The 27,663-nt window shown below is 38.4% G+C and overlaps 1 pseudogene; it reads left to right on the plus strand.

The window, feature by feature from the left end:
- On the plus strand, window positions 1–27,391 carry LOC129540354 (actin-related protein 2/3 complex subunit 2 pseudogene; annotated as a pseudogene).
- Window positions 27,392–27,663: the final 272 nt, after the last annotated feature.

The raw sequence follows: 27,663 nt of genomic DNA on the forward strand, positions 1-27,663 counted from the left end.
ATGTCAAAACCAAAATTTGAATCTAGAGAATCTGACTATAAATTTTATGTTCTTCCCGCCGTAGAACCCTGCCTCATCTACAGAGATGTGGCTTCCAAACCAATAATGCTGACTCAAGGATGCGGACAGTATGTGACAACAGAAATTGATCAGTTCGGCAAGCAAACTCTGCTCTCCATTATGACTGCTTTAGATCTATTTCAGATTAATGTGCACATATAAACACAAACACTGATGTTGCATTTTGAATCATGGAATTTAGGAAGAATGTACTGTCTCTTCAAGAAGTAACGTTGACTCCTTAGTGGATCTGAGGTTTCGAAAAACTTTAATTTAGGTAAATTCTGAGGGATTAAAATGGACTTCCTTTAGGCATTATTAATACGCGAGAGACGCTGGCTCTGGTGGCGCAGACGTGAGAGATGCCTGCTCCAGTGCAACCAACCACGCGCAGAAGCGTGGCCGAGAGGAGATACCCCACATCCAAGGTAAGATACAGCAGCTGCACTTTGCTGGAGCAGCTGTGAAGAGATATTCCACGACCAAGATAAGCGAAACCCAAATAAGATGGTAGGTATTGATAGGGGACATCAGAGGGCAGACACACTAAAATCATAATCACAGAAAACTAGTTGATCTGATCACATGGACCACAGCCCTGTCTAACTCAATGAAACTAAGCCATGCTGTGTGGGGTCACCCAAGACAGACGGGTCATGGTGGAGAGGTCTGACATAATGTTGTCCACTGGAGAAGGGAATGACAAACCACTTCAGTATACTTGCCTTGAGAACCCCATGAACAGTATCAAAAGGCAAAATGATAGGATACTGAATGAGGAATTCCCCAGGTCTGTAGGTGCCCAGTAGGCTACTGGAGATCAGTGGAGAAATAACTCCAGAAAGAATGAAGGGATGGAGCCAAAGCAAAACCAATACCCAGTTGTGGATGTGAGTGGTGATAGAAGTAAGGTCTGATGCTGTAAAGAGCAATATTGCATAGGAACCTGGAATGTTAGGTTCATGAATCAAGGCAAATTGGAAGTGGCCAAACAGGAGATGACAAGAGTGAATGTAGACATTCTAGGAATCAGTGAACTAAAATGGACTGGAATGGGTGAATTTTACTCAGATGACCATGATATCTACTACTGTGGGCAGGAATCCCTTAGAAGAAATGGAGTTGCCATCATGGTCAACAAAAAGTTCCAAAATGCATCACTTGGATGCAATCTCAAAAACAACAGAATGATTTCTGTTCATTTCCAAGGCAAACCATTCAATATTACAGTAATCCAAGCCTATGTCTAACTAGTAATGCTGAAGAAGCTGAAGTTGAACGGTTCTATGAAGACCTACAAGACCTTTTAGAACTAACACCCCCCAAAAGATGTCCTTTTCATTATAGGGTACTGGAATGAAAAGTAGGAAGTCAAGAAACACCTGGAGAAACAGGCAAATTTGGCCTTGGAGCAAGAAATGAAGCAGGGCAAAGGCTAATAGAGTTTTGCCAAGAGAACGCACTGGTCATAGCAAATACCAAAAACACAATAGAAGACTCTACACATGGACATCACCAGATGGTCAACACCGAAATCAGATTGATTATATTCTTTGCAGCCAAATATGGAGAAGCTCTATACAGTTAGCAAAAACAAGACCAGGAGCTGACTGTGGCTCAGATCATGAACCCCTTATTGCCAAATTCAGACTTAAATTGAAGAAAGTAGGAAAAACCACTAGACCATTCAGATATGACCTAAATCATATCCCTTATGATTATACAGTGGAAGTAAGAAATAGATTTAAGGGACTATCAGATAGAAACAATGCCTGATGAACTCTGGACAGAGGTTCGTGACATTGTACGGGAGACAGGGACCAAGACCATGCCCATGGAAAAGAAATGCAAAAAAGCAAAATGGCTGTCTGAGGAGGCCTTACAAATAGCTGTGAAAAGAAGAGAGGTGAAAAGCAAAGGAGAAAAGGAAAGATATAAGCATCTGAATGCAGAATTCCAATTAATAGCAAGGAGAGATAAGAAAGCCTTCCTCAGCGAGCAATGCAAAGAAATAGAGGAAAACAACAGAATAGGAAAAACAAGAGATCTTTCCAAGAAAATTAGGGAACATTTCATGCAAAGATGGGCTTGATAAAGGACAGAAATGGTATGGACCTAACAGAAGCAGAAGATATTAAGAAGTGGTGGCAAGAATACACAGAAGAACTGTACAAAAAATATCTTCACGACCAAGATAATCACAATGGCGTGATAACTCACCTGGAGCCAGACATCTTGGAATGTGAAGTCAAGTGGGCCTTAGGAAGCATCACTATGAACAAAGCTAGTAGAGGTGATGGAATTCCAATTGAGCTATTTCAAATCTTGAAAGATGATTCTGTGAAAGTGCTCCACAAAATATGCCAGCAAATTTGGAAAACTCAACAGTGGCACAGAACTGGAAAAGGTCAGTTTTCATTCCAATCCCAAAGAAAGGCAATGCCAATGAATGCTCAAACTACCACACAATTGCACTCATCTCACCTGCTAATAAAGTCATGCTCAAAATTCTCCAAGCCAGGCTTCAAGAATACGTTAACCGTGAACTTCCAGATGTTCAAGCAGGTTTTAGAAAAGGCAGAGGAACTAGAGATCAAATTGCCAACATCCTCTGGATCATGGAGAAAGCAAGAGAGGTCCAGAAAAACATCTATTTCTGCTTCATTGACTATGCGAAAGCCTTTGACTGTGTGGATCACAATAAACTGTGGAACATTCTGAAAGAGATGGGAATCCAAGACCACCTGACCTGCCTCTGGAGAAACCTGTATGCAGGTCAGGAAGCAACAGTTAAAACTGGACATGGAACAACAGACTGGTTCCAAATAGGAAAAGGAGTACGTCAAGGTTGTATATTGTCACCCTGCTTATTTAACTTATATGTAAAGTACATCACTAGGAACGTTGGGCTGGAAGAAGCACAAGCTGGAATTAAGATTGCCGGGAGAAATATCAATCACCTCATATATGCAAATGACACCACCCTTATGGCAGAAAGTGAAGAGGAACTAAAAAGCCTCTTGATGAAATTGAAAGAGGAGAGTGAAAAGGCTGGCTTGAAACTCAACATTCAGAAAACAAAGATCATGGCATCAGGTCCCATCATTTCATGGGAAATAGATGGGGAAACAGTGGAAACCGTGTCAGATTTTATTTTTTGGGGCTCCAAAATCACTGCAGATGCTGATTGCAGCCATGAAATTAAAAGACACTTACTCCTTGGAAGGAAAGTTATGACCAACCTAGATAGCATATTGAAAAGCAGAGACATTGCTTTGCCAACAAATGTCCGTCTAGTCAAGGCTATGGTTTTTCCTGTGGTCATGTATGGACGTGAGAGTTGGACTGTGAAGAAAGTTGATCACCGAAGAATTGATGCTTTTGAACTGTGGTGCTGGGGAAGACTCTTGAGAGTCCCTTGGACTGCAAGGAGATCCAACCAGTCCATTCTAGAGGAGATCAATCCCGGGTGTTCATTGGAAGGACTTATGCTAAATCTGAAACTCCAATACATTGTCCACCTCATACGAAGAGTTGACTCACTGGAAAAGACTCTGATGCTGGGAGTGATTGGGGCAGGTGGAGACGGGGACAACAGAGAATGAGCTGGCTGGATGGTATCACTGACTCGATGGACATGAGTTTGAGTGCACTCCGGGAGTTGGTGATGGACAGGGAGGCCTGGCGTGCTGTGATTCATGGGGTTGCAAAGAGTCGGACATGACTGAGCAACTGAACTAAACGTAACTGACTGAATCCAACTGTGGCCTTTTGGAAATATCAATAAAATAGCAAGCTGTTCTCTTACATGTGTGGACACTTAACTCCTGAAAGACAAATCGACTGACATTACAAGATTTCCAATTACTTAGTGCAGAAACAACATTAATTTTGTTGTCTCTCTTGTGTTAAGCTAGTCTCAATTAAAAGGTACAAATTCTGTACATAAACACATGGGATATTACTCAGCTATTAAGAAGAATGCATTTGAATCAGTTCTAATGAGGTGGATGAAACTGGAGCCTATTATACAGAGTGAAGTGAGTCAGAAAAAAAACCATCAACATAGTATATTAATGCATATATATGGAATTTAGAAAGATGGTAATGATAACCTTATATGTGAGACAGCCAAAGAGACACAGATAAAAAGAACAGACCTTTGGACCCTGTGGGTGAAGGCGAGGGTGGGATGATTTGAGAGAATAACATTGAAACATTTATATTACCATATGTGAAATAGATTACCAGTCCAGGTTCGATGCATGGGACAGGGCGCTCAGGGCCCTTGCACTGGGATGACCCAGAGGGATACGATGGGGAGGGAGGTGGGAGGGGGCTTCAGGATGGGGGACACATATACACCCATGGCTGATTCATGTCAATGTATGGCAAAAACCACTACAATATTGTAAAGTAATTAGCCTCCAGTTAATTTTTTTTTAAAAAAGGTACAAGTTCCATTGGGTTTCTAGACTACCACAGAAGGAGAGAATTCCATCTTACCACTGGGGAAGGTCTGGGGAGGAAATGAATTGGAGAATTCCATGAGTCCATCACTATACAGATTAAAGATGGATTTAATACTTCTAAGTGAATCATTTTCTAGAACTGATACCAAATTTACTGTTTATAATTCACTGGAGACAATAAGAATAGAGTTTATCTTTTATTAGATACTACTGGGTAATTCAACAATTAGTCAGAGAGAACCATTCAAGTTGATGAGATATTAGTAAATAGTACGAAAACATCTTCTTGGTCATTTATCAGATTGTTAAAAACTGTTCTAAATGGCCCAACTTTTCAGACCTCCAATAAAGTATATCTCAAAGTCTTCATGACAAGGAGGAAAAATTCCACAGACATGAAAAATGGTAAAAAAAAAATTAATATAGCTATTTTTAAAAAAAATAAAAGCAAAATGAGCTATGGACTTTTCGTTCAGAAGGAAATCTTATGAGGATTCACCAGGACAGTGTTGGGAAGAGTGCATCTAGCATCCCAAAATGAGTTTTCTGTCTTTTGGTTAAAGTGGACATATTTCAGGCAAAAGAATCTCTGTAATTATGCCTGTGGTTCTCCTGGTAGGGTATGAAATGAAGACTAGATTATACCATGATATATACTGTGATAGGATGTGTAAGGTGTGATACAGAGCAGAGACCTGGAAGCATTAATGCTCCAATCATTAACTTTAGAGCACATGGTAGATAAAGGAAAGGCAATCATATTAGGCTTTAGGAGGTAGGAGATAAATGTTTTATACAGGCAAGGACCAGAATAAGCATCTAAGCATTAGGAGTTAAAAGCTAAACAAGTAAACTGAAAGCAAGCAATGTAACCCCAGCGGACTCTGTCCTGAACCCCTCTTGTTTCTGAACAAATGAAACTGATCTCACAAAGAGGTTTATCTACCTCTAATAATATTGAGCACAAGTGGTAGAAATTGTTTTATTTGGGAAGGTGAAGAAGGAACTATATTTCTAGAGCTTTACAATACAACACAAAATATGCTACTATTTAGATGACAGTGATTTCCAAAAGCAGGTCCTGATCCGACAAAAAGTGTTTATAAGAAGGGGTGAAGATATTTCAGCTGTATTTATACCTTCAGTTCAGTTCAGTTCAGTCACTCAGTCATGTCTGACTCTTTGCGACCCCATGAATCGCAGCACGCCAGGCCTCCTTGTTCACCAACTCCCGGAGTTTACCCGAACTCATGTACATTGAGTTGGTGATGTCATCCAGTCATATCATCCTCTATTGTCCCCTTCTCTTCCTGTTTCCAATGCCTCCCAGCATCAGGGTCTTTTTCAATGAGTCAAACTCTTCGCATGAGGTGGCCAAAGTATTGGAATTTCAGCTTCAGCATCAGTCCTTCCAATGAACAGCCAGGACTGATCTCCTTTAGGATGGACTGGTTGGATCTCCTTGCAGTCCAGGGGACTCTCAAGAGTCTTCTCCAACACCACAGTTCAAAAGCATCAATTCTTCGGCGCTCAGCTTTCTTCACAGTCCAACTCTCACATCCACACAAACCAAAGCCTTGACTAGACGGACCTTGGTTGGCAAAGTAATGTCTCTGCTTTTTAATATGCTATCTAGGTTGGTCATAACTTTCCTTCCAAGGAGTAAGCGTCTATTAATTTCATGGCTGCAATCACTATCTGCATACTCCTTAAATCTAGTCAAATTACAGCAAGTTTTAGGAAAATTTTCAAATTGAAATATACAAGCAACACAGATTTATTTTTAATCATTTCATTTTTTTTCTGAGAAAGGCAAGCATGATAGGAAAAAAACAAGTCATTTGAAATTGCCCTCTGATGAGTTCTGGTTCTGATAATTAATGAGTTTGTACTCTTGAACTAGTTACCTCTCAGAAAAGTGAAAGTGTTAGTTGCTCAGTCATGTCTGACAGTTTGTGACCCATGAACTGTAGCCCACCAGGCTCCTCTGTCCATGGAATTCTCCAAGCAAGAATACTGGAGTGGGTTGCCATTCCTTTCTCCAGGGAATCTTCATGACCCAGGAATCAAACCCAGGTCTCCTATATTGCAGGTGGATTCTTTACCATCTGAGTCACCAGGGAAGACCAGTTACCTCTCAGAGCTTTATATAAAATCTCCTAGTGTGTAAAATGATACCATGTGATAATCTGTTGGCGTTTTTGGAATTTAACTGTTGACAGCTTTAAAGTTCCACCTCTCCCTCTTCACCTTTTGCTTCACAACTGAGAAAACTGAAAAGAAAGTTTGCTTGTTTGCTTCTGAACTTGGTTTGGGCAGAAATTTCAAGCCGTTGAGGATGTGTAACTCCAGTCCTAAGCCCAAACCACCATAAAAACCCCAAGCTGGTCTCCTTTCCCTGTTTTTTAAGCCATTTTCAGACCTGCTTTGGATCCACCTGCTTCCCCAAAAGGCTTGTTGTATGAGTAATAGACTTTTTCACATCCCCTTGGTGTGCATGTATGAGAATGCACCATCATCAGTTTTGATACCTGAACTGAATTTTGGCAAAGGGGACAATTCCACTTTTGTAAGTGTGACCCTGACATGGTAACTCAATAAACCCTGCCACATGCAATAAATGATGTTCAAAAATTCTACCAAGTGAAATGTATGGTTTTAGTATTACCTGATTAAAGATAAAAAATATTTTGTCATTCAATATGTACTATTGTATAATGCGTAAAAATCAACTTGCATGTAATTGACGATGCACTGAGAAAACGCCAAGGAATTATGTAACCGTCAATTCTAAACCCATCATTCCCTTTCCAACAGAAGAGGAGACCATAAGCCTTCTCCTTTTTGAAAACATGGGTTAAGCCAAGGTTGGGAGCTAACCGAATACATTTGAATTTTTTCTATGGGAGTTTCCAATTCCATACTACCTATCTTAAATAATGCTGTAAAAACTAAAGAAACAGTGTTTATTCAAAACTGTATGCTAGCAGTGTTTTCCCATGTCTCCTCCCACCTCAATCTTAATTACTCATAAAATGTAGGCAATCATGAGCCTACAATTTCATAAATCTGGCTGTTGTAAGTGAATAAGGTAATGGGTGGCCAGATAGTTTCTATTACTTTTAAGAATAATTTCTAAATAAAGTAAATAGTACAGACTTTCATTTATAGTGACTACAGCTATACGGTGATATTACTCCATAGAGGGAATAGGAATTTAGATTTTACTAACTTTGAGACTTGAGGGAATAGAGCTAATAAAATTTCTACAGCATCTCTCTGGGAAGAAAATACAAATTCATAAAAATCTACCCTTTGATTTTCCAAATAGCATATGACTCAACACTCCTTTCAAAGGCCATAACCATGGGAAGTGCCATATCAGGGCAAAAAGAAGTAATTTAAAAAATCTGGTACCACTTGTTGACAAGCAAAAGAGTTTTTGTAAAAACTAGTTGTATTACCCGTTGTTTGGTGTAGTAAGCACTTGCTTGCTTGCTCACTCGTTCAGTCGCGTCTGACTCTGCTCTCCTTTGGACTGTAGCCTGCCAGGTTCCTCTGTCCATGATATTTTTCAGGCAAGAATACTGGAGTAGGTTGTGATTTCCCCCTCCAAGGGGTCTTCCAGACCCAGGGATCAAACCTGTGTCTCCTGGGTCTCCAGTATTGAAGGTGGATTCTTTACCACTGAGCCATCAGGAAAGCCCATAGCAAGCACTAGCATCAGTTATATTTAATACTTTTCAACACATAGATGATGTGGAAGTAGAAATACAGGTGAACTCACTTGTGAATGTGAATTCATTTCACTGGACATATATTAAGCACTCCCTCTATGCTGTTCATTGTGACGATGGTGATACCTGATTGAAGGGGGTAGTAGAGGTGGTAAATGAAAGTACATGTGAAGTTTAGACTCAATTCTCAAGTGATTTAAAACTCAGAAGGAGGGGAGATTTGCTGAATAATTAATATCCTTAAGCACAGAGTGGATCCTAAATAAAGGTATAGGATCATATTGGACAAAAGAAAAGGAAAATTAACATTTAACTGAAGGTCTGAAGAATAAATAGCATGTTCTCGTTTTTTTGCTCAGTTGTGTCTGACTCTTTGTGACTCCATGGACTGTAGCCCACCAGGATCCTCTGTCCATGAGATTCTCCAGGCAAGAATACTGGAGTGGGTTGCCATTTCCTTCTCCAGGGATCCTTCTAACCTAGGGATTGAACCCGCACCTCCTGCGGCCCCTGTATTGGCAGGTGGATTCTTTACCACTGAGCCACCTGGGAAGCCCTTAAAAAAGCATGTTAGGCTAAAGAAATGGACTTGAGCAAGCTGCCCTGGAATGATAATGTGTGTTTGAAAGAATGTGAGAAGAGATGAAGCCAGAAAAAGTTCGAGGTACTCCAAATACAGAAGCCACTGAGTAACATAAATAGGAAGTTTATCTGTTTGTCTTTTTCCCTTTAAAGTTCTCTGGGATAACTGAAACTTTTTATTAAAAAGGTAAAACAGGGGCTTCCCTGATGGCTCAGTGGAAAACAATCCACCCGCCCATGTAGGAGACATGGGTTCAATCACTAATCCGGGGAAAGCCCACATGCCTCAGAGCAACTAAGCCCGTGTGCCACAATTATTGAACCTGTGCTGTAGAGACAGAGAGCCACAAATACTGAGCCCACATGCTGTAACTACTGAAACCTAAGCACCTGGAGCCCATGCTTTGCAACAAAAATGCCACCGCAATAAGTCCATGCACCGTAACTAGACAGTAGCCCCTGCTCGCCACAATTAGAGAAAAACCTGGCAGCAACAAAGACCCAGCACAGTCAAAAATAAACAAATACATTTAAAAAGTAAAATGAATTTTTGAAGATAAATCTATAAAAGAAGTTACCATTTGTTGGGCATCTGTTAGACTCAGCGTATACAGTAAGGGCTTTGTCATCCTTATGATGGGACTGTTTTTCCACACTCCAAAGGTTTCCCTTTAGGTACTTTTTCCTATCCTCTTCCTTCACCTGCTCACTCACTTCTCTCAAGGGACAGAGGAGATATCTGATCTGACTGGTGAATTTACAAAGAAAAAATGGCATATGTAGCTCAATTACATCTGTCTCTGTGATCCTAGAAGTGAGATATTCATGGGAGCATGCATTCTTCTTTCTTCTGTGCCATAACTTTTACAGAAAGTGTGCTTTGCTTCTATGTGGAGGCCTCTCGCACTTAGTATTACTTGGGACCAGGTGGCTAAGTCTGTTTAATTCTGGGATCCAAATTTAGGATAGCTCCATGGCCACAAATACAAGTCACACTTTACAATATGATCATCATAATAATAAAAGTCACATTTCAATCCCAAATCTATTAAAGATTTTGTAATTTCAAAATTTATCTTGAACATGATATGGAAATAGGGCTAATTTCCTTTTCAATGTTCCACTATTCATTAGTTTTCCAGTTAAAACATACATAGCCATCTTCATATATTTGATGAAAAGTATTGAGCCCCTACATCTAAAATGTCATGCAATTAAATTTTTCCTTTTACAACTTAAGGGGCAAGTTTTATTATCTACATTTGAGAGACAATATCGAAGTTTAAAGTAGCTGAGTATTGTTCCAAAGTATTACCTTGAACACTTGAAAAAAAGACCAAAATTAGGATTCAGTTAGGTTCAGTCGCTCAGTCGTGTCCGACTCTTTGCGACCTCATGAATCACAGCATGCCAGGCCTCCCTGTCCATCCCCAATTCCTGGAGTTCACTCAAACTCATGTCCATTGAGTCGGTGATGCCATCCAGCCATCTCATTCTCTGTCGTCCCCTTCTCCTCCTGTCCCCAATCCTTCCCAGCATCAGAGTATTTTCCAGTGAGTCAACTCATCTCATGAGGTGGCCAAAGTATTGGAGTTTCAGCTTTAGATCATCTGCATTGGCAGACAGGTTCTTTACTGCTAAGCCACTAGGGAAGTCCAAAGAAAACCACAGTTATTATTTTGTATAATTCTTGATTTATGTGTGAATAAAAAGGTGTGTAATATATGTTATATATATATATATATACACATACATACATATTTATATTTCACATATATATGTTTTACATGTGAAAAATTATATTTGGTATTTAATTTCACGTTGTGTGATAAGCATTTTCCCATATAGTGACATAGTTTTCAAAATATTTGATGTGATCCCATAGTACAAGTATTAAACATCACTTGAAAGTATCATAAAATATCTAAACATTATTTGAAATTTATATTGCTTCTAATTTTTAAGCATTATGCAATATTGAGGATCTTCATTTACATTGATAGTTGCTCAGAAATTTCATAGACATTTTCATTTTTCCAAGCTGTACATGAGGTTCATGTCATTCTACCCTGACTAATTAACAGTATCTTCTAAAAATTGCCAATTTCATCAGTGAAAATAGAATATCTTACAGCTGAACTCTTTTTACTCTTATTTGACACATATATCATGAATAATTACCTAGTCATATAAGAAATTCTTCAGGTTTGTATTGTCATTGCTTGTATATTGTAGTAACTTGAAAAAATCAGTGGGTCTAGAACTCCGGAGAACTGTCTAGTATTTATTGATTAAAATTTTTGTTTTTTTGTTTTCTTGTTTTCTTGGGCCAGAAAATTTGTAAGTTATTTATACTGATTAGAAATTTACTAATTTTGAAGTGCAGCATCAACACTCTCTGCATCTAACAACAGTCATCAGTCTGTTTTGTGAAACATCGTAACTACTCTAACCTCAGCTCATATGTTTTGGATGAAGTCAGCCTCATTTCTGGTCACCAGAGTCAGAGGATGTAATTTGAGAAAACCAGTCAACACGTTTCATTTTTCTTGCTATAAACATTTCTTTAGGTAGGGTCATGAATCCAAGTGAAGCCAATCAAAGCTAATGAAAACCAATTTTCTAAAGGAAATCAGACTCTCCTGTCCACTTGGTATGTTGATGTTATTGTAAATTTGAAGACACCTGGGGCAACTGAGCAACATTAAGAAATGGCAGATAGTCAACCAAAAGATAACTGAGACAGTTCTGAACTTAGCCACTCTCAAAGCCACATCCAGCTTTCTGCAGTTGAACTGCATGAGTTTCTTTCCTGGTGGCTCAGACTGTAAAGAATCTGCCTGTAATGGGGAGACCCAGGTTCAATCCCTGGGTTGGGAAGATCCCCTGAAGAAGGGAATGGTAACCCACTCTGATATTCTTGCCTGGAGAATTCCATGGACAGAGGTTACAGTCCATGGGGTCACAAAGAGTTAGACACAACTGAGCGACTAACATTTTCACTTTTCACTTCATATTATTCCTTAATCTGATTTTCATTTGACTTTCTGCTATTTACAACATAGAGTTTTCATTGTAGACAAAAACTTACAACCTTTCCCTCACCTTTTTATATCAGTTATTCATTTAGTTTGAGAACATGTGACTTCTCAAATCTTACATGTGAGTCTCTAGATATTGAGGTTACTTTTCTTCAGTGTAAACATGGTATAATATTGTGGCCCAGATTGTGTCATTTTAATTTTGGAATTAAGTGTATTCCTATTATTCTTGGAAAAACTTCATTATGAACAAAGATTAAAATTCATGAATATTTTATGATACACATGAATGGACCAGCTCTTTGTATATTTAGCAGAGTTAGCTGCCTGTGTCATGGTGTAATTCAGGGATTACAGGTGTTTGCTACATCATAAAAGCAAAGCATAACATGGCCTTTATCCACATTAATAAAATCCTGTTTTTAACTTTTCAACTTTCTTAGTTTCTAGGAAAGTAATATAGGATTTAGGTAAACATGTTTAATATGAACACAATCAGTGTGATTTCATTTTTTAATCCCATTTATTTGGAATTATATTGCTGGTCTTTGCATTTATTAAATACTGAGGAGCATTAGTAGGAAATGAGACATTTTGCACTTCGATCATAAATATTTCCTTTCAAAAATAAAAGTGGTATTCTTACTATAAATATATAGCAGCTTCCTGTTAATGCAACTGATTTTTCCAGTTTTATAATCTCCAAATGGACAAAACTTAACTCAATTCTCTTCTTCCAAGCTCTATAATCTGGTTAAATAATGTCCAAAGTAGAAACCTAGATTTTTCAGATACTGATTTTACACCCATATCCAGTTGTTCACCATACTTATCCCTCTAACCTCCTAAATATCAACTACAGTCCTCTCTTTTTCCATCCCTAAATCTTTGGCTTTTCTTGAGATGTGGGATAGTGGGGCACAGTGCTGACTAATAACTTCATGTGTGGTTTACTGAAGTAAATTGCATGCTCTGTTTCCCTGATTCTGTAGTCTCCCTGAAATACAGAAACAGAGCATGCAATCTACTTCAGTAGATTTTCTGAATCTAGCAACATAGGAACAGAACAGTGATTTATTTATAGCTCAAAAACATTGGTTTTTCACTATAAATTCTTGTGGGTGGTTAGAATCTTGTTTTTTTTTTAAAATAAAAATCATATTCAGAATATATTGAGACTTCTAATATACAAAATTTCCTTTGTCCCCCTCACTTTTCCTCATGCCTACCTGTGAAGTTCATTTTACCACATCTTCTCATCTACCCTTTCATCCAGCAATTTAACTGTTATATATTAAGTTCCTGCTTAAATAACACTACATTTGATATACCCAATTCTCACATTGATTCCATAGTGTAAGATTTATTATTTCAAGGTAAGAATTACTTTACAGAAAAGAAAATTGAATGATATGGATCCCTGAGAAGAAATGAGAAAGATTTTGCTAAGGTTATCAGGTGAGGGGGGGTTAACTAGGTACACCTTCACACTATAAGTTTTAATCACATTGATTTACATTCATTATAACAAAGTCACCCTTTCTTTTCTTCTCCCCATGACTCCCTTTCTGCTTGAAACACTCCTTCCTTCCAACCCACTTCAGTGGCCATGCGTGTATATCTCAATCATTTTTTGATCAGTATATACAGAACAGTGCTTACTCAATTTGGAGGAAACTTGTATAATTTGCTTTGTTCCTATTTGTAAGTACTAAAGGAAAAGACTCTGATGCTGGGAGGGATTGGGGGCAGGAGGAGAAGGGGACGACAGAGAATGAAATGGCTGGATGGCATCACCGACTCGATGGACGTGAGTTTGAGTGAACTTCGGGAGTTGGTGATGGACAGGGAGGCCCGGCGTGCTGTGATTCATGGGGTCGCAAAGAGTCGGACACGACTGAGCGACTGAACTGAACTGAACTGAACTGAAAGAAGCTATTGGTGTAGGTTAATGATTCTCAACCCTTCATGACACACTGGGGAAACTTTGAAGCATATTCTAACAGTATCCAAATGTATTATTTTAGTGTTCAACTTTATTGTGTTGGATAAGCTTATGGACTTGGGATTCAGGGAGATCTAGGTCAGAATGACAGCTCTTTCATTACCAGCAAGGAACTCATAGGTGTTAATTAAAGTCTCCGAAGTGCAATTTTCTTCTGAGTGAAATGGAATGACAAAGATATTTTCTTTTTAATAATGAGTTATTGTGAAGATTAAATGAGATGGAGCATGAAAAAGATGATCAGAGCACAGTGCTTGCCACCTTTATTTTTTTTAAATAAGTATTATCTATTTATGAGAAGTGTTATTATTGACATTCTTTTGTTACTATTACTGGGTCTAAATCCTTTTGCTAAAACGTAAAACATTCCCAATATGTTAGATATAATATATATCATATTATAATAATTATGATAATAATCATCTTTTCAGAACAATATAAATATGCTAGGTAGACAGATATAATAATGATATTTTGTAAAGCTGGTTGGATATCTTTCAATGATTATTCAGTCTTGCTTCTTACTGTCATCCTGCTTTTAGTTTTTTAAATTTATTTATTTTTTAATTGAAGGATAAATGCTTTACAGAATTTTGCTGTTTTCTGTCAAACCTCAACATGAATCTGCACAGGTATACATATAACCCCTCTCTTTTGAACCACCCTCCCATCTCCATCTCCATTCTGCTTTTAGAATAGCTTTCAAGTTTACCAATGATGGGAAAGTCTGAATATCTTAAAAATATCTGTTTAATAATATCAAATTTTTCTATAAGACAATAAAAAAAGTGATGAAGAAAATTTAAAAGACCCAAAAAGTAATCATTGATTAGAACACATATTTCTTTCAATATGCTTAGAATTTTTTCCTTGTACTTCAAAAGTGTCAAATTGCAAAGGCTAATATAACACCTTTTAAAAACCTAAAGCACTGAAGAAGCATAATCCCTCTAAGGAAAGAAGAAAACTCCTTAACAATGGTGCAAATTATTTGTAGACCTCCTGCTGGAACAAGATAAGTTATTAAGATTTTCTGAAATGATTGACTATTATTTTAGCTGCTCTTTGTATTTCAACACGGGAGATAAAGACACTTAGGATGGAAGTCCAGAGGCCTTCTCTCTTGTTCATTAATTCTATAGCATTTGGCAAGGCATTTTGTCTCTGTGTACCTCGGTTTCTGAGGTAATTTTCTGATAAATTAGCAATTTTGAATGCACAGTGTCTAATCTGTATTGATAGCCATGCTGTATTGTAGTAATATCCTGGAATATCATAGATCTAGAGACTTTGTTCTTTACAAATTGGGTAATTTGACATGTTACATGATCTAATTGAACAATTGTTTAAAATCAGAAAAATGGATATAATTGTGTTGACTTCATAGATTTTTTTGAGAAAATATACGTTAACTTATTAGCCTGGCAGATACTAGGTAGTCAATAAATATTAGCTAAATTAATCTTTTATAAGCACTTTTAAATTATGCAGTTCCTAATTTTAATCCTTAATAGTTAACCAAAATGCATATCCTTTCAGTTAATTATTTGAGTGTTTATTTGCTCATCAAATATTTTATTAGATTTGGACTATTTCCTATGTTTTACACAAGTTTCTGGGTATACCGTGATTAACAACATAGTCATAGACATAACCTTCATGGGGTCATGTGGGGAACAGGCAATATGAAAGTAATACATATGTTAAGTATTTAATTAGAAACTATGATATGGTCCAGAAAAAAAAAAACAGAAATTTTTGTAAGGGTAAAGAATGATAGGTTTCCCTGGTGGCTCAATGGTAAAGAATTTGCCTGCCAATGCAGGAAACACAGGTTTGATCCCTGGTCTGGGAAAATCCTACATGCCATGGAGCAACTAAGTCATTGCATCACAACTATTGAGCATGTGCTCTAGAGCCCAGGAACTGAAAATGCTGAGCCCACATGCTGCAACTACTGAAGCCCACCTGCTCTATAACCTGTGCTCTGTTGCACAGGAGAAACTGCCTGGGTACTGGAACTAGCGAGTAGCCCTCACTCGTCACAACTAGAGAAAAGCCTGCACAGCACCGAAGAGCCAGTACAGTCTAATTAATGTAACAAAATTAAATTTAAAAAAACAATTAATGAGATTTTTAAGATTGACTGTGGTCAGAGAAGGTCTGTCTGAGGAAGTGTTATTTAAGTTGCAATCTAAAGTTTGAAAGAAACAGACTAAGTGAAGAGTGATTTGAAGGGGTATTCCAGAAAGATAAAATGCCATGGGTCAGGGGAATGGGGAGGGCCAGGGGAAAGAAAGGCAGATAGGAGAAAGGTCTGGACATTTAGGAGGAGAAACCACTTTCGGCTAAGTGGTATGAATGAAACATGATGAAGAGTAGCATGTTTTTAAGTTGGAAAATTGTCAGGGACCAGATTATATTTGACATCAGAGAACATAAGTATTTTCAAAATCTATCTAAGTGAAAAAGGATAGCACAGAGGATTTTAAATTAGAATAATGTGATTCCAATTTACATTTTAAAACTTCATTCCCACTGCCTACTAGATAGCTATGTATAAGAAAGGTGCAAAATTGAAAGGAGAGAAATCAGTTAAATGATACTGCAGAACATAAGCTTTATTGACATAAACTAGGGTGGCAGTATTGAGCATGGTTGATAAAAATAATGACAATGACAATAGTAATTTAAATAACTAAACTTTATTGAGACTTTAAGATGTGCCACACACCATCGTGGATATTTATTTTCCTCTGAAGTTTGTGAAGTTTATTTTTTGAATTTTTTTTCTTTTTTTTTTTTTTGTCATTGCAGTTGTTTTACTTTACAATATTGTATTGGTTTTCATACATCAACACGAATCCGCCACAGGTGTACACATGTTCCCCATCCTGAATCCCCCTCCCACCTCCCACCCCATACCATCCCTCTGGGTCATCCCAGTGCCCCAGCCCTGAGCATCCTGTATCATGCATCGAACCTGGACTGGCGATTCATTTCACACATGATAATATACACGTTTCAATGCCATTCTCCCAAATCATCCCACCCTCGCCCTCTCCCACAGAGTCCAAGAGACTATTCTATACATCTGTGTCTCTTTTGCTGTCTCCTATACAGGGTTATCGTTACCATCTTTATAAATTCCATATATATGCGTTCAGTTCAGTTCAGTCGCTCAGTCGTATGCGACTCTACGCGACCCCATAAATAACAGCACGCCAGGCCTCCCTGTCCATCACCAACTTCCGGAGTTCATTCAAACTCATGTCCACAGAGTCGGTGATGCCATCCAGCCATCTCATTCTTGGTCGTCCCCTTCTCCTCCCGCCCCCAACCTTTCCTAGCATCAGAGTCTTTTCCAGTGGGTCAACTTGTCGCATGAGGTGGCCAAATTATTGCAGTTTCAGCTTTAGCATCAGTCTTCCAATGAACACCCAGGATTGATCTCCTTTAGAATGGACTGGTTGGATCTCCTTTCAGGACAAGGGAAACTCAAGAGTCTTCTCCAACACCACAGTATACTGTATTGGTGTTTTTCTTTCTGGCTTACTTCACTCTGTATAATAGGCTCCAGTTTCATCCAGCTCATTAGAACTTGTTCAAATGTATTCTTTTTAATGGCTGAGTAATACTCCATTGTGAATATGTACCACAGCTTTGTTATCCATTTGTCTGCTGATGGACATCTAGGTTGTTTCCATGTTTTCAGTTCAGTTCAGTCCAGTTCAGTTGCTCAGTGGTGTCCAACTCTTAGCGACCCCATGAACCACAGCACGCCAGGCCTCCCTGTCCATCACCAACATCCGGAGTTCACTCAAACTCATGTCCATCGAGTTGGTGATGCCATCCAGACATCTCACTCTCTGTCGTCCCCATCTCCTCCCGCCCCCAACCTTTCCCAGCATCAGAGTCTTTTCCAGTGAGTCAATTCGCCACATGAGGTGGTCAAAGTATTGGAGTTTCAGCTTTAGCATAAGTCCTTTCAATAAACACCCAGGATTGATCTCCTCTAGAATGGACTGGTGGATCTCCTTGCAGTACAAGGGACTCTCAAGAGTCTTCTCCAGCACCACAGTTCAAAAGCATCACTTCTTCGGTGATCAGCTTTCTTCATAGTCCAAATCTCACATCCATACATGACCACGGGAAAAACCATAGCCTTGACTAGATGGACCTTGGTTGGCAAAGTAATGTCTCTGCTTTTTAATATGCTGTCTAGGCTGGTCATAACTTTCCTTCCAAGGAGCAAGCGTTTTTTAATTTCATGGCTGCAATCAGCATCTGCAGTGATTTTGGAGCCCAAAAAAATAAAGTCTGACACTGTTTCGACTGTTTCCCCATCTATTTCCCATGAAGTGATGGGACCAGATGCCATGATCTTTGTTTACTGAATGTCAAGCTTCAAGCCAATCTTTTTCACTCTCCTCTTTTACTTTCATCAATAGGCCTTTGAGTTCCTCTTCACTTTCTGCCATAAGGGTGGTGTCATCTGCATATCTGAGGTTATTGATATTTCTCCCAGCAATCTTGATTCCAGCTTGTGTTTCTTCCAGCCCAGCGTTCCTCATGATGTACTCTGCATATAAGTTAAATATGCAGGGTGACAATATACAACCTTGACGTACTCCTTTTCCTATTTGGAACCAGTCTGTTGTTCCATGTCTTAGCTATTATAAACAGTGCTGCGATGAACATTGGGGTACACGTGTCTCTTTCAATTCTGGTTTCCTTGGTGTGTATGCCCAGAAGTGCGATTGCTGGGTCGTATGGCAATTCTATTTCCAGTTTTTAAGGAATCTCCATACTGTTCTCCATAATGGCTGTGCTAGTTTGCATTCCCACCAACAGTGTAAGAGGAGAAAAGAAATAAAAGGAATCCAAATTGGAAAAGAAGTAAAATTCTCGCTGTTTGCAAATGACATGATCCTCCACAGAGAAAACCCTAAAGACTCCACCAGAAAGTTATTAGAGCTAATCAATGAATTTGGAGAAGGAAATGACAACCCACTCCAGTACTCTTGCCTGGAAAATCCCATGGACAGAGGAGCCTGGTAGGCTACAGTCCACGGGGTCCCGAAGAGTCAGACAGGACTGAGCAACTTCACTTTCACTTTTCACTTTCATATATTGGAAAAGGAAATGGCAACCCACTGCATTGTTCTTGCCTGGAGAATCCCAAGGACGGGGGAGCCTGGTGGGCTGCCATGTATGGGGTTGCACAGAGTCGGACACGACTGAAGCGACTTAGCAGCAGCAGCAGCAGTAATCAATGAATACAGTAAAGTTGCAGGATATAAACTCAACACACAGAAATCTTTGCATTCCTATACACTAATAATGAGAAAATAGAAAGAGAAATTAAGGAAACAATTCCATTCACCATTGCAACAAGAAGAATAAAATACTTAGGAATGTATCTACCTAAAGAAACAAAAAACCTATATATAGAAAACTATAAAACACTGGTGAAAGAAGTCAAAGAGGACACAAATAGATGGAGAAATATACTGTGTTCATGGATTGGAGGAATCAATATAGTGAAAATGAGTATATTACCCAAAGCAACCTATAGATTCAATTCAATCCCTATCAAGCTACCAATGGTATTTTTCACAGAGCTAGAACAAATAATTTCACAATTTGTATGGAAATACAAAAAATTTTGAACAGCCAAAGCAATCTTGAGAAAGAAAAATGGAACTGGAGGAATTAATCTGCTGGACTTCAGGCTCTACTACAAAGCCACAGTCATCGAGACAGTATGGTACTGGCACAAAGACAGAAATATAGATCAATGGAACAAAATAGGAAGCCCAGAGATAAATCCACGTACCTATGGACACCTTATCTTTGACAAAGGAGGCAAGAATATACAATGGAGAGAAGACAATCTCTTTAACAAGTGGTGCTGGGAAAACTGCTCAACCACTTGTAAAAGAATGAAATTAGAACACTTTCTAACACCACACACACAAATAAACTCAAAATGATCTAAACGTACGACCAGAAACTATAAAACTCCTAGACGAGAACATAGGCAAAATACTCTCTGACATAAATCACAGCAGGATCTTCTATGACCCACCTCCTAGAATAATGGAAATAAAAACAAAAATAAAAAATGGAACCAAATTAGAATTTTTTTAAGCAGAACCAGGTTTACAACAAAGTTGAGAGAAAAGTATCAAGTTGATACTTATATCTCTTGCCCCCTTAAATACATAGCCTCCCCCTATTATCAACATCACTCACCAAAATATTTTTTTTGTCTTTTTTTAACCAAGGATGAGGTATATTAATACATTACAGTCCCTCAAAAGCCATAGCTTGCCTTTGGTTTCACTCTTGGTAAACCATAGTTTGTTGCTGTTGTTGTTGCTAAGTCACTTCAGTCGTGTCCGACTCGGTGTGACCCCATAGACGGCAGCCCATCAGGCTCCCCCGTCCCTGGGATTCTCCAGGCAAGAACACTGGAGTGGGTTGCCATTTCCTTCTCCAATGTGTGAAAGTGAAAAGGGAAAGTGAAGTTGCTCAGTCATGTCTGACTCGTAGCGACCCCACGGACTGCAGCCGACCAGGCTCCTCCGTCCATGGGATTTTACCTTAGGTTATACATCCTATGAATTTTAACAAATGTATGATGATATGTGTCCATCATTATGGTACAATATAAAAAAAATTTACTGCCTTAAAAATCCTCTGTTCTGCCTATTCCTCTTTCTAACCTCTTACCCTAGGAAACCACTGATCTTTTTATTGTCTTCAAAATTTTTTCTTTTCCAGAATGTCATATAGTTATACGTAGCTTTTTCAGATTGGCTTTTTTCAGTTCAGTTCAGTTCATTTCAGTTGCTCAGTCGTGTTTGACTCTTTGCAATCCCATGAATCACAGCATGCCAGGCCTTCCTCCCTGTATTTTCATGGCTTGATAGCTCTTTTATTACTAATATTCTTCTTTCTGGATATACTGTAATTTATTTATCCATTCAATTACTGGAGGACATCTTGGTTGGTTTTACGTTTTGGCAATTGTTAACAAAGTTGCTATAAACATCCTAGGGCAGTTTTGTTGTTTTTGTTGTTAAGTTCTGAACTACTTTTTGGTAAATATCACGGAGAATAAATGCTGAATCTTATGCTTAGTTTAGTAAAAAATTGCCAAACTTCCTTCCAAAGTGGCTGACCAATCTTGCATTCCTACCAGCAATAAATGAGTGTTCCTCTTGCTCCAAATCCTTGATAGTGTTTGGAATTATCAGTGTTCCAGATTTTAGCCATTGTAATAGGTGTTCAGTGACATCTAATTGTTTTTGTTTAACTGCATTTCTCTGGTGGCATATGATGTGAATAGCTTTATATATGCTTATTTGCTATCTTTATATCTTGTTGGTGAAGTGTCTCAGGATCTTTGGCTCATTTTTTAATCATATAGTATTTTTCTTTCTTTGTTGTTGACTTCTAAGGGTTCTTTGTATATTTTAAATACTTGTTTTTGATCAGATGTGTCTTTTGGAAATGTTTTTTCTCATTCTGTGACTTGCCATTTCATTCTCTTGATAGGTATTTCACATAATACAATTTTTAAAATTAAATGAAGTCCAGTTTATCAGTTATTTATTTCATGAACTGTGTCTTTGCTGTTATATCTAAAAAGTGATTGCCATATTCAAGGTCATCTTGATTGTCTCCTATCTATCCTCTAGGAGTTTTACAGTTTTGTGTTTTATATTTAAATTCATTTTGAATTAAAATTTGTTGAGTATATGTCAGCACATGCTAAACATTTTATGTATGAGTTCTTACGATGAGCAGATACAGTTTGGAGGAGTTATTACTTCCCACAGATCATGCCACTAGTGATAGAAGAGAATGGGCATCAGGAAGCTTTATATAACAGTCCACGCTCTTAATTATGATGCTGTATGACTTCACTGTAAAACAGAGCTCTGATTAAAGATATGTTTTACCGTAGAATATATCAAATTTAAAAATGAGTTACATCTGGGAGATAAGATAAAGTGAGAAATCAAAGAATCAAAGATATTTCTGATGTTTTTAAGTTTCTGTATGTATCATTAACAAAAATTAGATCAGAAGAGCTTATGAATAGTATGGTATTTGGCTAAAGTCATGGACTTAATTAAATAAGATTGTCTATGGAAAGATGCTAGAGACAAAAAGAAGAACCATAAGAAAATTCAACATTTTTCTGTGTATGATAGAGGAGAAAGAAAATGATTTCAGGAGAAGCCAATGAGGTAGGAATATAAATTCAGGAGTGTGTGAGTGACTGCAGCTACAAAGAGAAAGTTAACAACACATTTGACTATCAAGGAGATTTTCAGGAAATTGAAGAATTAAAAATGCATTATTTGGAAACGGGTCATTTGTGATAGAACTTCTACTTCTAGACAATACAAAGTAACTGTACTAAAATTAATTTACAATCCTATGTGAAAGACCACCAGCTTGACAATGCAGGAGACATAAGAGATGTGGGTTCAATCCCTGGATCATGAAGATCTTGTGGAGGAGAGCATGACAATCCATTTTAGTATTTTTGCCTGGAAAATCCCATTGACAGGGAAGCCTGCCAGTTTACAGTTCATAGGGTCACAAAGAATTGGACGTGACTGAAACAACTTAGCATGCATACGTGAAATGCCACAGCTTCATATATTAAATAATCTGTGTCATCATAATAACCTGTTTTTAAGACTTTGTATATCAGGCAATGAATGACTGCATCCCTTGACTGATGAAAAACAGTAGAGCATAGCTCTAAAATTGCAGCTTTCAGGCTACAAGACAGGGCAGGAAATGCAGACAGAGCTCAGCGGACTGCCAGAGATGAGAAGCCATCCCGAAGCATCTAGGGAGACAAAAGTGGGTAGAGTTTGCAGGACAGAGTATGGAGGAAAAAAAGAAAAACAGAGGTCTGCAGAGGGTTCTCCTACGGTATTCAGCAGAGTAGTAGTAACTGTGTACATACCCAAAAGCTACTCAGGGAAAGAATCACCCAAAGGATTAGAAGGAATAGTAGTCACTGTTCATGTAAGGTCTGGAATAGTGACTGTTTCTATCAGTGAATGAACAACCTTGTAATTCATGAAGCATTGAATAAATAACTCAGAAGAGCCATTTCTAAGTAGATGGGAATAATTAGTCTTAACACTTCTCTGCAAACGCAAAACAAAATTTAAAGGTAATATTTGAAAAGACAAACTGCTTCTAAGTAACTTAACTACATATCCTAGAGCAAACCTCAAGAATATTACAGAAATTAAAAAAAAAAAGTCCAGCACAGAAAAACGTAAAATTCACGTCTGATATCCAATCAAAATTGCCAGGCCTGCAAAGTAGAAAACAGAATGCAGGATGAAGTGAAATTGCAATCATTTTAAACTGACCCAGAACTAATGTGGATGTTAGAATTAGAAAGCTGTTAAAAAAGTTAATACAGCTCTATTATATCTATTCAGAATTTAAGTACAGAAATAGAATGTATTTTAAAAGACATACACTGTAATTCTAGAGAAGAAAACTGCAAAGTATGAGATTAAAATTGCAATGGAGGAAATTAATGTTAGACATTGCAGAAAAATTCTTAAAAAGATGGGAATAGCAGATCACCTGACCTGCCTTCTGAGAAATCTGTATGCAGGTCAAGAAGCAACTTTAGAACTGGACATGGAACATCAGACTTGTTCCAAATGGGAAAGGAGTATATCAAGGCTGTATATTATCACGCTGCTTATTTAACTTTTATGAACAATACATCATGAAAAATCCTGGGCTGGATGAAGCACAAGGTGGAATCAAGATTGCCGGGAGAAATATCAATAACCTCAGATATGCAGATGACACCACCCTATGGCAGAAAGCGAGGAAGAACTAAAGAACCTCTTGATGAATGTAAAAGAGGAGAGTGAAAAGTTACCTTAAAACTCAACATTCAGAAAATGAAGATAATGGCATCCAGTCCCATCACTCTATGGCAAATAGATGGAGAAACAATGGAAACAGTGTGTGCTTAGTCGCTCTGTCATGTCCAACTGTTTGCGACCCTATGAACAGTAGCCAAACAGACTCCTCTGTCCATGGCGATTCTCCAGGCAAGAATACTGGAGTGAGTCACCATGTCCTTCTCCAGGGTATGTTCCCAACCCAGGGATTGAACCCAAGTCTCCTGCATTGAAGGTGGATTCCTTATCTGAGCCACGAGGGAAGCACTGGGAACAGAGAGAGATTTCATTTTGGGGGGCTCCAAAATCACTGCAGATGGTGATTGCAGCAATGAAATTAAAAGACGCCTGCTCCTTGGAAGAAAAGCTATGACCAACCTAGAAAGCACATTAAAAAGCAGATACATTATTTTGCCAACAAAGGTCCATCTAGCCAAAGCTATGGTTTTTCCGGTAGTCATGTATGTTTGTGAGAGTTGGACTATAAAGAAAGCTGAGCGCCAAAGAATTGATGCTTTTGAACTGTGGTGTTGGAGAAGACTCTTGAGAGTCCCTTGGATTGCAAGGAGATTCAACCAGTCCATCCTGAAGGAAATCAATCCTAAATATTCATTGGAAGGACTGATGCTAAAGCTGAAACTCCAATACTGTGGCCACCTGATGCAAAGAACTGACTCATCAGAAAAGACTGATGCTGATAAAGGTTGAAGGCAAGAGGAGAAGGGGGCAATAGAGGATAAAATGGTTGGATGGCATCACTGACTCTATGGACATGAGTTTGAGTAAGTTCTGTGAGTTGGTAATGGACAGGGAAGCCTGGTGGGCTGCAGTCCATGGTGTTGCAGTGTCAGACACGACTGAATGACTGAACTAGACATTGTAGAAAGAAAAACTTTGGTAAACTTGAAGACATAGTGATAGAAATCACAAAAATTAAATACAGAAATGAAAATTTTTAATCTTAAAAAAATGATAATCTTATTTATCAAATTCAGTGGAAACTACAAACTTACAGATATAATAAATCCCAAGCACATGCACAAAATAAACTGCACCAAGACACATTATAATCAAATTACTAAAAACTGAGGATAATGGAAAAGTTCTTAGAAGCATTCAGACAAAGAAAGATATAAACAGAAGATAAAGGGTCAGGGTCAGGATAGTAGCATATTTTTCATTGCAAAAAGACAGGGGAGAAAGTGGTAGAGTAACAACTTAAAAGTACTGAAAGGTAAAAATTGTCACCACAGAATTTAAACTCCAGAAAATATCTTATAAAATGGAAGGTGAAATATTTTTTGTATGCAAAAGCTAAAATAATTTATCACCAGCAGACAAACCTATAAGAAATGTTAAAGGAAACCTTTCAAATAAAAGGAAAATTACATCAGATAGAAATGTAAATCTGCACAAAAGAATGAAGAGTTTAACAGTAGTGGCAATTACATGTGTAAATATACAAGAGTTTTTTCTTATATAATCCTTTTTATGAGACAAAGGCCGTTTAGAAAGATAATAAAAATGCAACATAAAATTTAAAACACACGCAGAAGTTTAAGGTAGATAACACACAGACTGGGGGGCAGGTAAGGAAGAATACAGTTGCAGGTATTCTTACGCTTTATGTGTAAAGAGGTATAACACTTATAGATAGATTGTGATAAGTTAAAGATGTATGCTGTAAATCCTGAAGGAACCACTAAATTAAATAATAATAATAATTCTAGTCAGTAAGCAAAAAATAAAAATAAAAACAGAAAAAAATACACTCAATTTAAAAATGCAAGAACAGACAAAGAGCGAAAAAAAGAAGGGACGAGTAGTAGTAGATTTAAACCTAACTCTTGGAAGTGGCAGGCTAGAGCCAGGGGCTTGGTGGGGACCAAGCTTGTCAGTGAGGCAGCAGCGACGGTAGCTTCTTGCCAGGCAGGTTCAGGCTTCAGGGGCCAGTGGCCACCGTGATCCTGCTGGAGGTGAACAACCACATCACTGGCAAGACGCTCGTGCTCAAGTTTGAGAACGCAGCTGCCGGGAACAAACCAGAAGCGGTGGAAGTAACTTTTGCAGATTTTGATGGAATCCTCTATCATATATTGTAGGAGACAGGAAGAATAAAAGAAAAGCAGGCCCCGGCAACAGCTGCAAAAGAAATTTATAATTATTGATAAACTGGATGCTATAAGGCATGAGACTCTTGGAACAAGTCCAGAGGGAACAGTTCATAGTCTTGAAAACAAGATGTGATCCTGGGGTCGCAAAACCGACCCCAGACTGTTTCTCTACTGGTTTCTCAGAGACACATGTTTTATGTATCTGGTGGAAAATCTATAGATAAGAATATTAGTCTGAGTTACTGATTTGTTATTGATTACTGTTTCTTAATTACTCAATGGTTAATGATCACTTTGTTCTTTGGCCCTGAAGGCCACATGAGTTATAGCTTAACTCCCCGCATATTCTTTCCTTCATAGCTGAAAGTATAATAAAGTTGGCTTGGATTCCATTTCAGCACCTTCACCTCGGAGCAGTGTTGGTCCCCTGATCCTCGCCTCTCCTTGAATTCTTTTTTTTTTTTTTTTCTTTTATTGGAGGCTAATTATTTTACAATATTATATTGGTTGGTTTTGCTGTACATTGACATGAATCCACCCCGGGTGTACATGAGTTCCCCCTCCCGAACCCCCCTCCCACCTGCCTCCTCCCCTTGTCTTGTTTCTCATTCTCTCGCCATAACCCGCTTCCAGAAACCCTGCTTGTCAAGCTGGTCTCGACAATCTTTCAAATCCTAATGGAGACAAAATAAAAGTGATGGTCAGTTTTTCTTTGAAATTCTACAAGGAACTTCAGGCACATGGTGCTGATGAGTTAAGAGGGTGTACGGAAGTTACTTGGTAAATCCAGAATCAGGATACACTGTCTCTTTTGCTATATCACCTTGAAAATCTGCCTGCATCCAAGGATTCCATCGTGCATCAGGCTGGCATGTTGAAAGGAAACTGTTTTGCCTCTGTTTTTGAGAAATACTTCCAGTTCCAAGAAAAGGGCAAGAAAGGAGAGAACAGGATAGTTATCCATTATAGGGATGATGAGACCATGTATGTTTGAGTCAAAAAAAGGCAAAGTCACAGTAGTCTTCAGCACAGTGTTTAAGGATGACGATGATGTGGTCATTGGAAAGGTGTTCATGCAGGGCAGAGCCAGCCACACAGCCCAACAGGTCCTATTCAGCCACACAGGGGAACCTCCCCTATAGCTGAAAGATCCCGATGCCGCCATGGGCCACAACATCCGCTACATTATCTTCATGCTGTTACCTCGCCAGTCCAAGACCAGTGCTCTGGACAACACCATCAACCTGAGCCACACGTTCCCAGACTACCTGCACTACCACATCAAGTGCTCTAACCCCTATATTCACACACATATGTAGGCAAAAACATCTGACTTCCTCAAGGAGCTGAACTGTGCACGCCCAGATGCCGAGAAAAAGGAAATGAAAACAATCACGGGGAAGACATAACTTTTGGGAACAGAAGAGGAAGCGGCTGGCAAATGAAGGCTGGAATACTTGCTACGGGATAATTGTAGCTTTTAATGTTGTACCTCTTCAGGTTCTTAAGGGATTCTCTGTTTTGGTTCCATTTTGTACATGTTTGGAAAGTAATCTGCAAAAATAAGCTGTGCTTGCAAGGACTTCATGGTTCCCAAGAATTAAAAAAAAAAAAATTTTCCACTTGATTAACTTAATTCCTTTTCTTTATCTTCCCTCCCTCACTCCCCTTTCTCTCCCCT

This window comes from Moschus berezovskii, chromosome 4, assembly GCF_049115385.1.
Source record: "Moschus berezovskii isolate FMDL1 chromosome 4, NW_MosBer_1.0, whole genome shotgun sequence".
Taxonomy (NCBI): Eukaryota; Metazoa; Chordata; class Mammalia; order Artiodactyla; family Moschidae; genus Moschus; species Moschus berezovskii.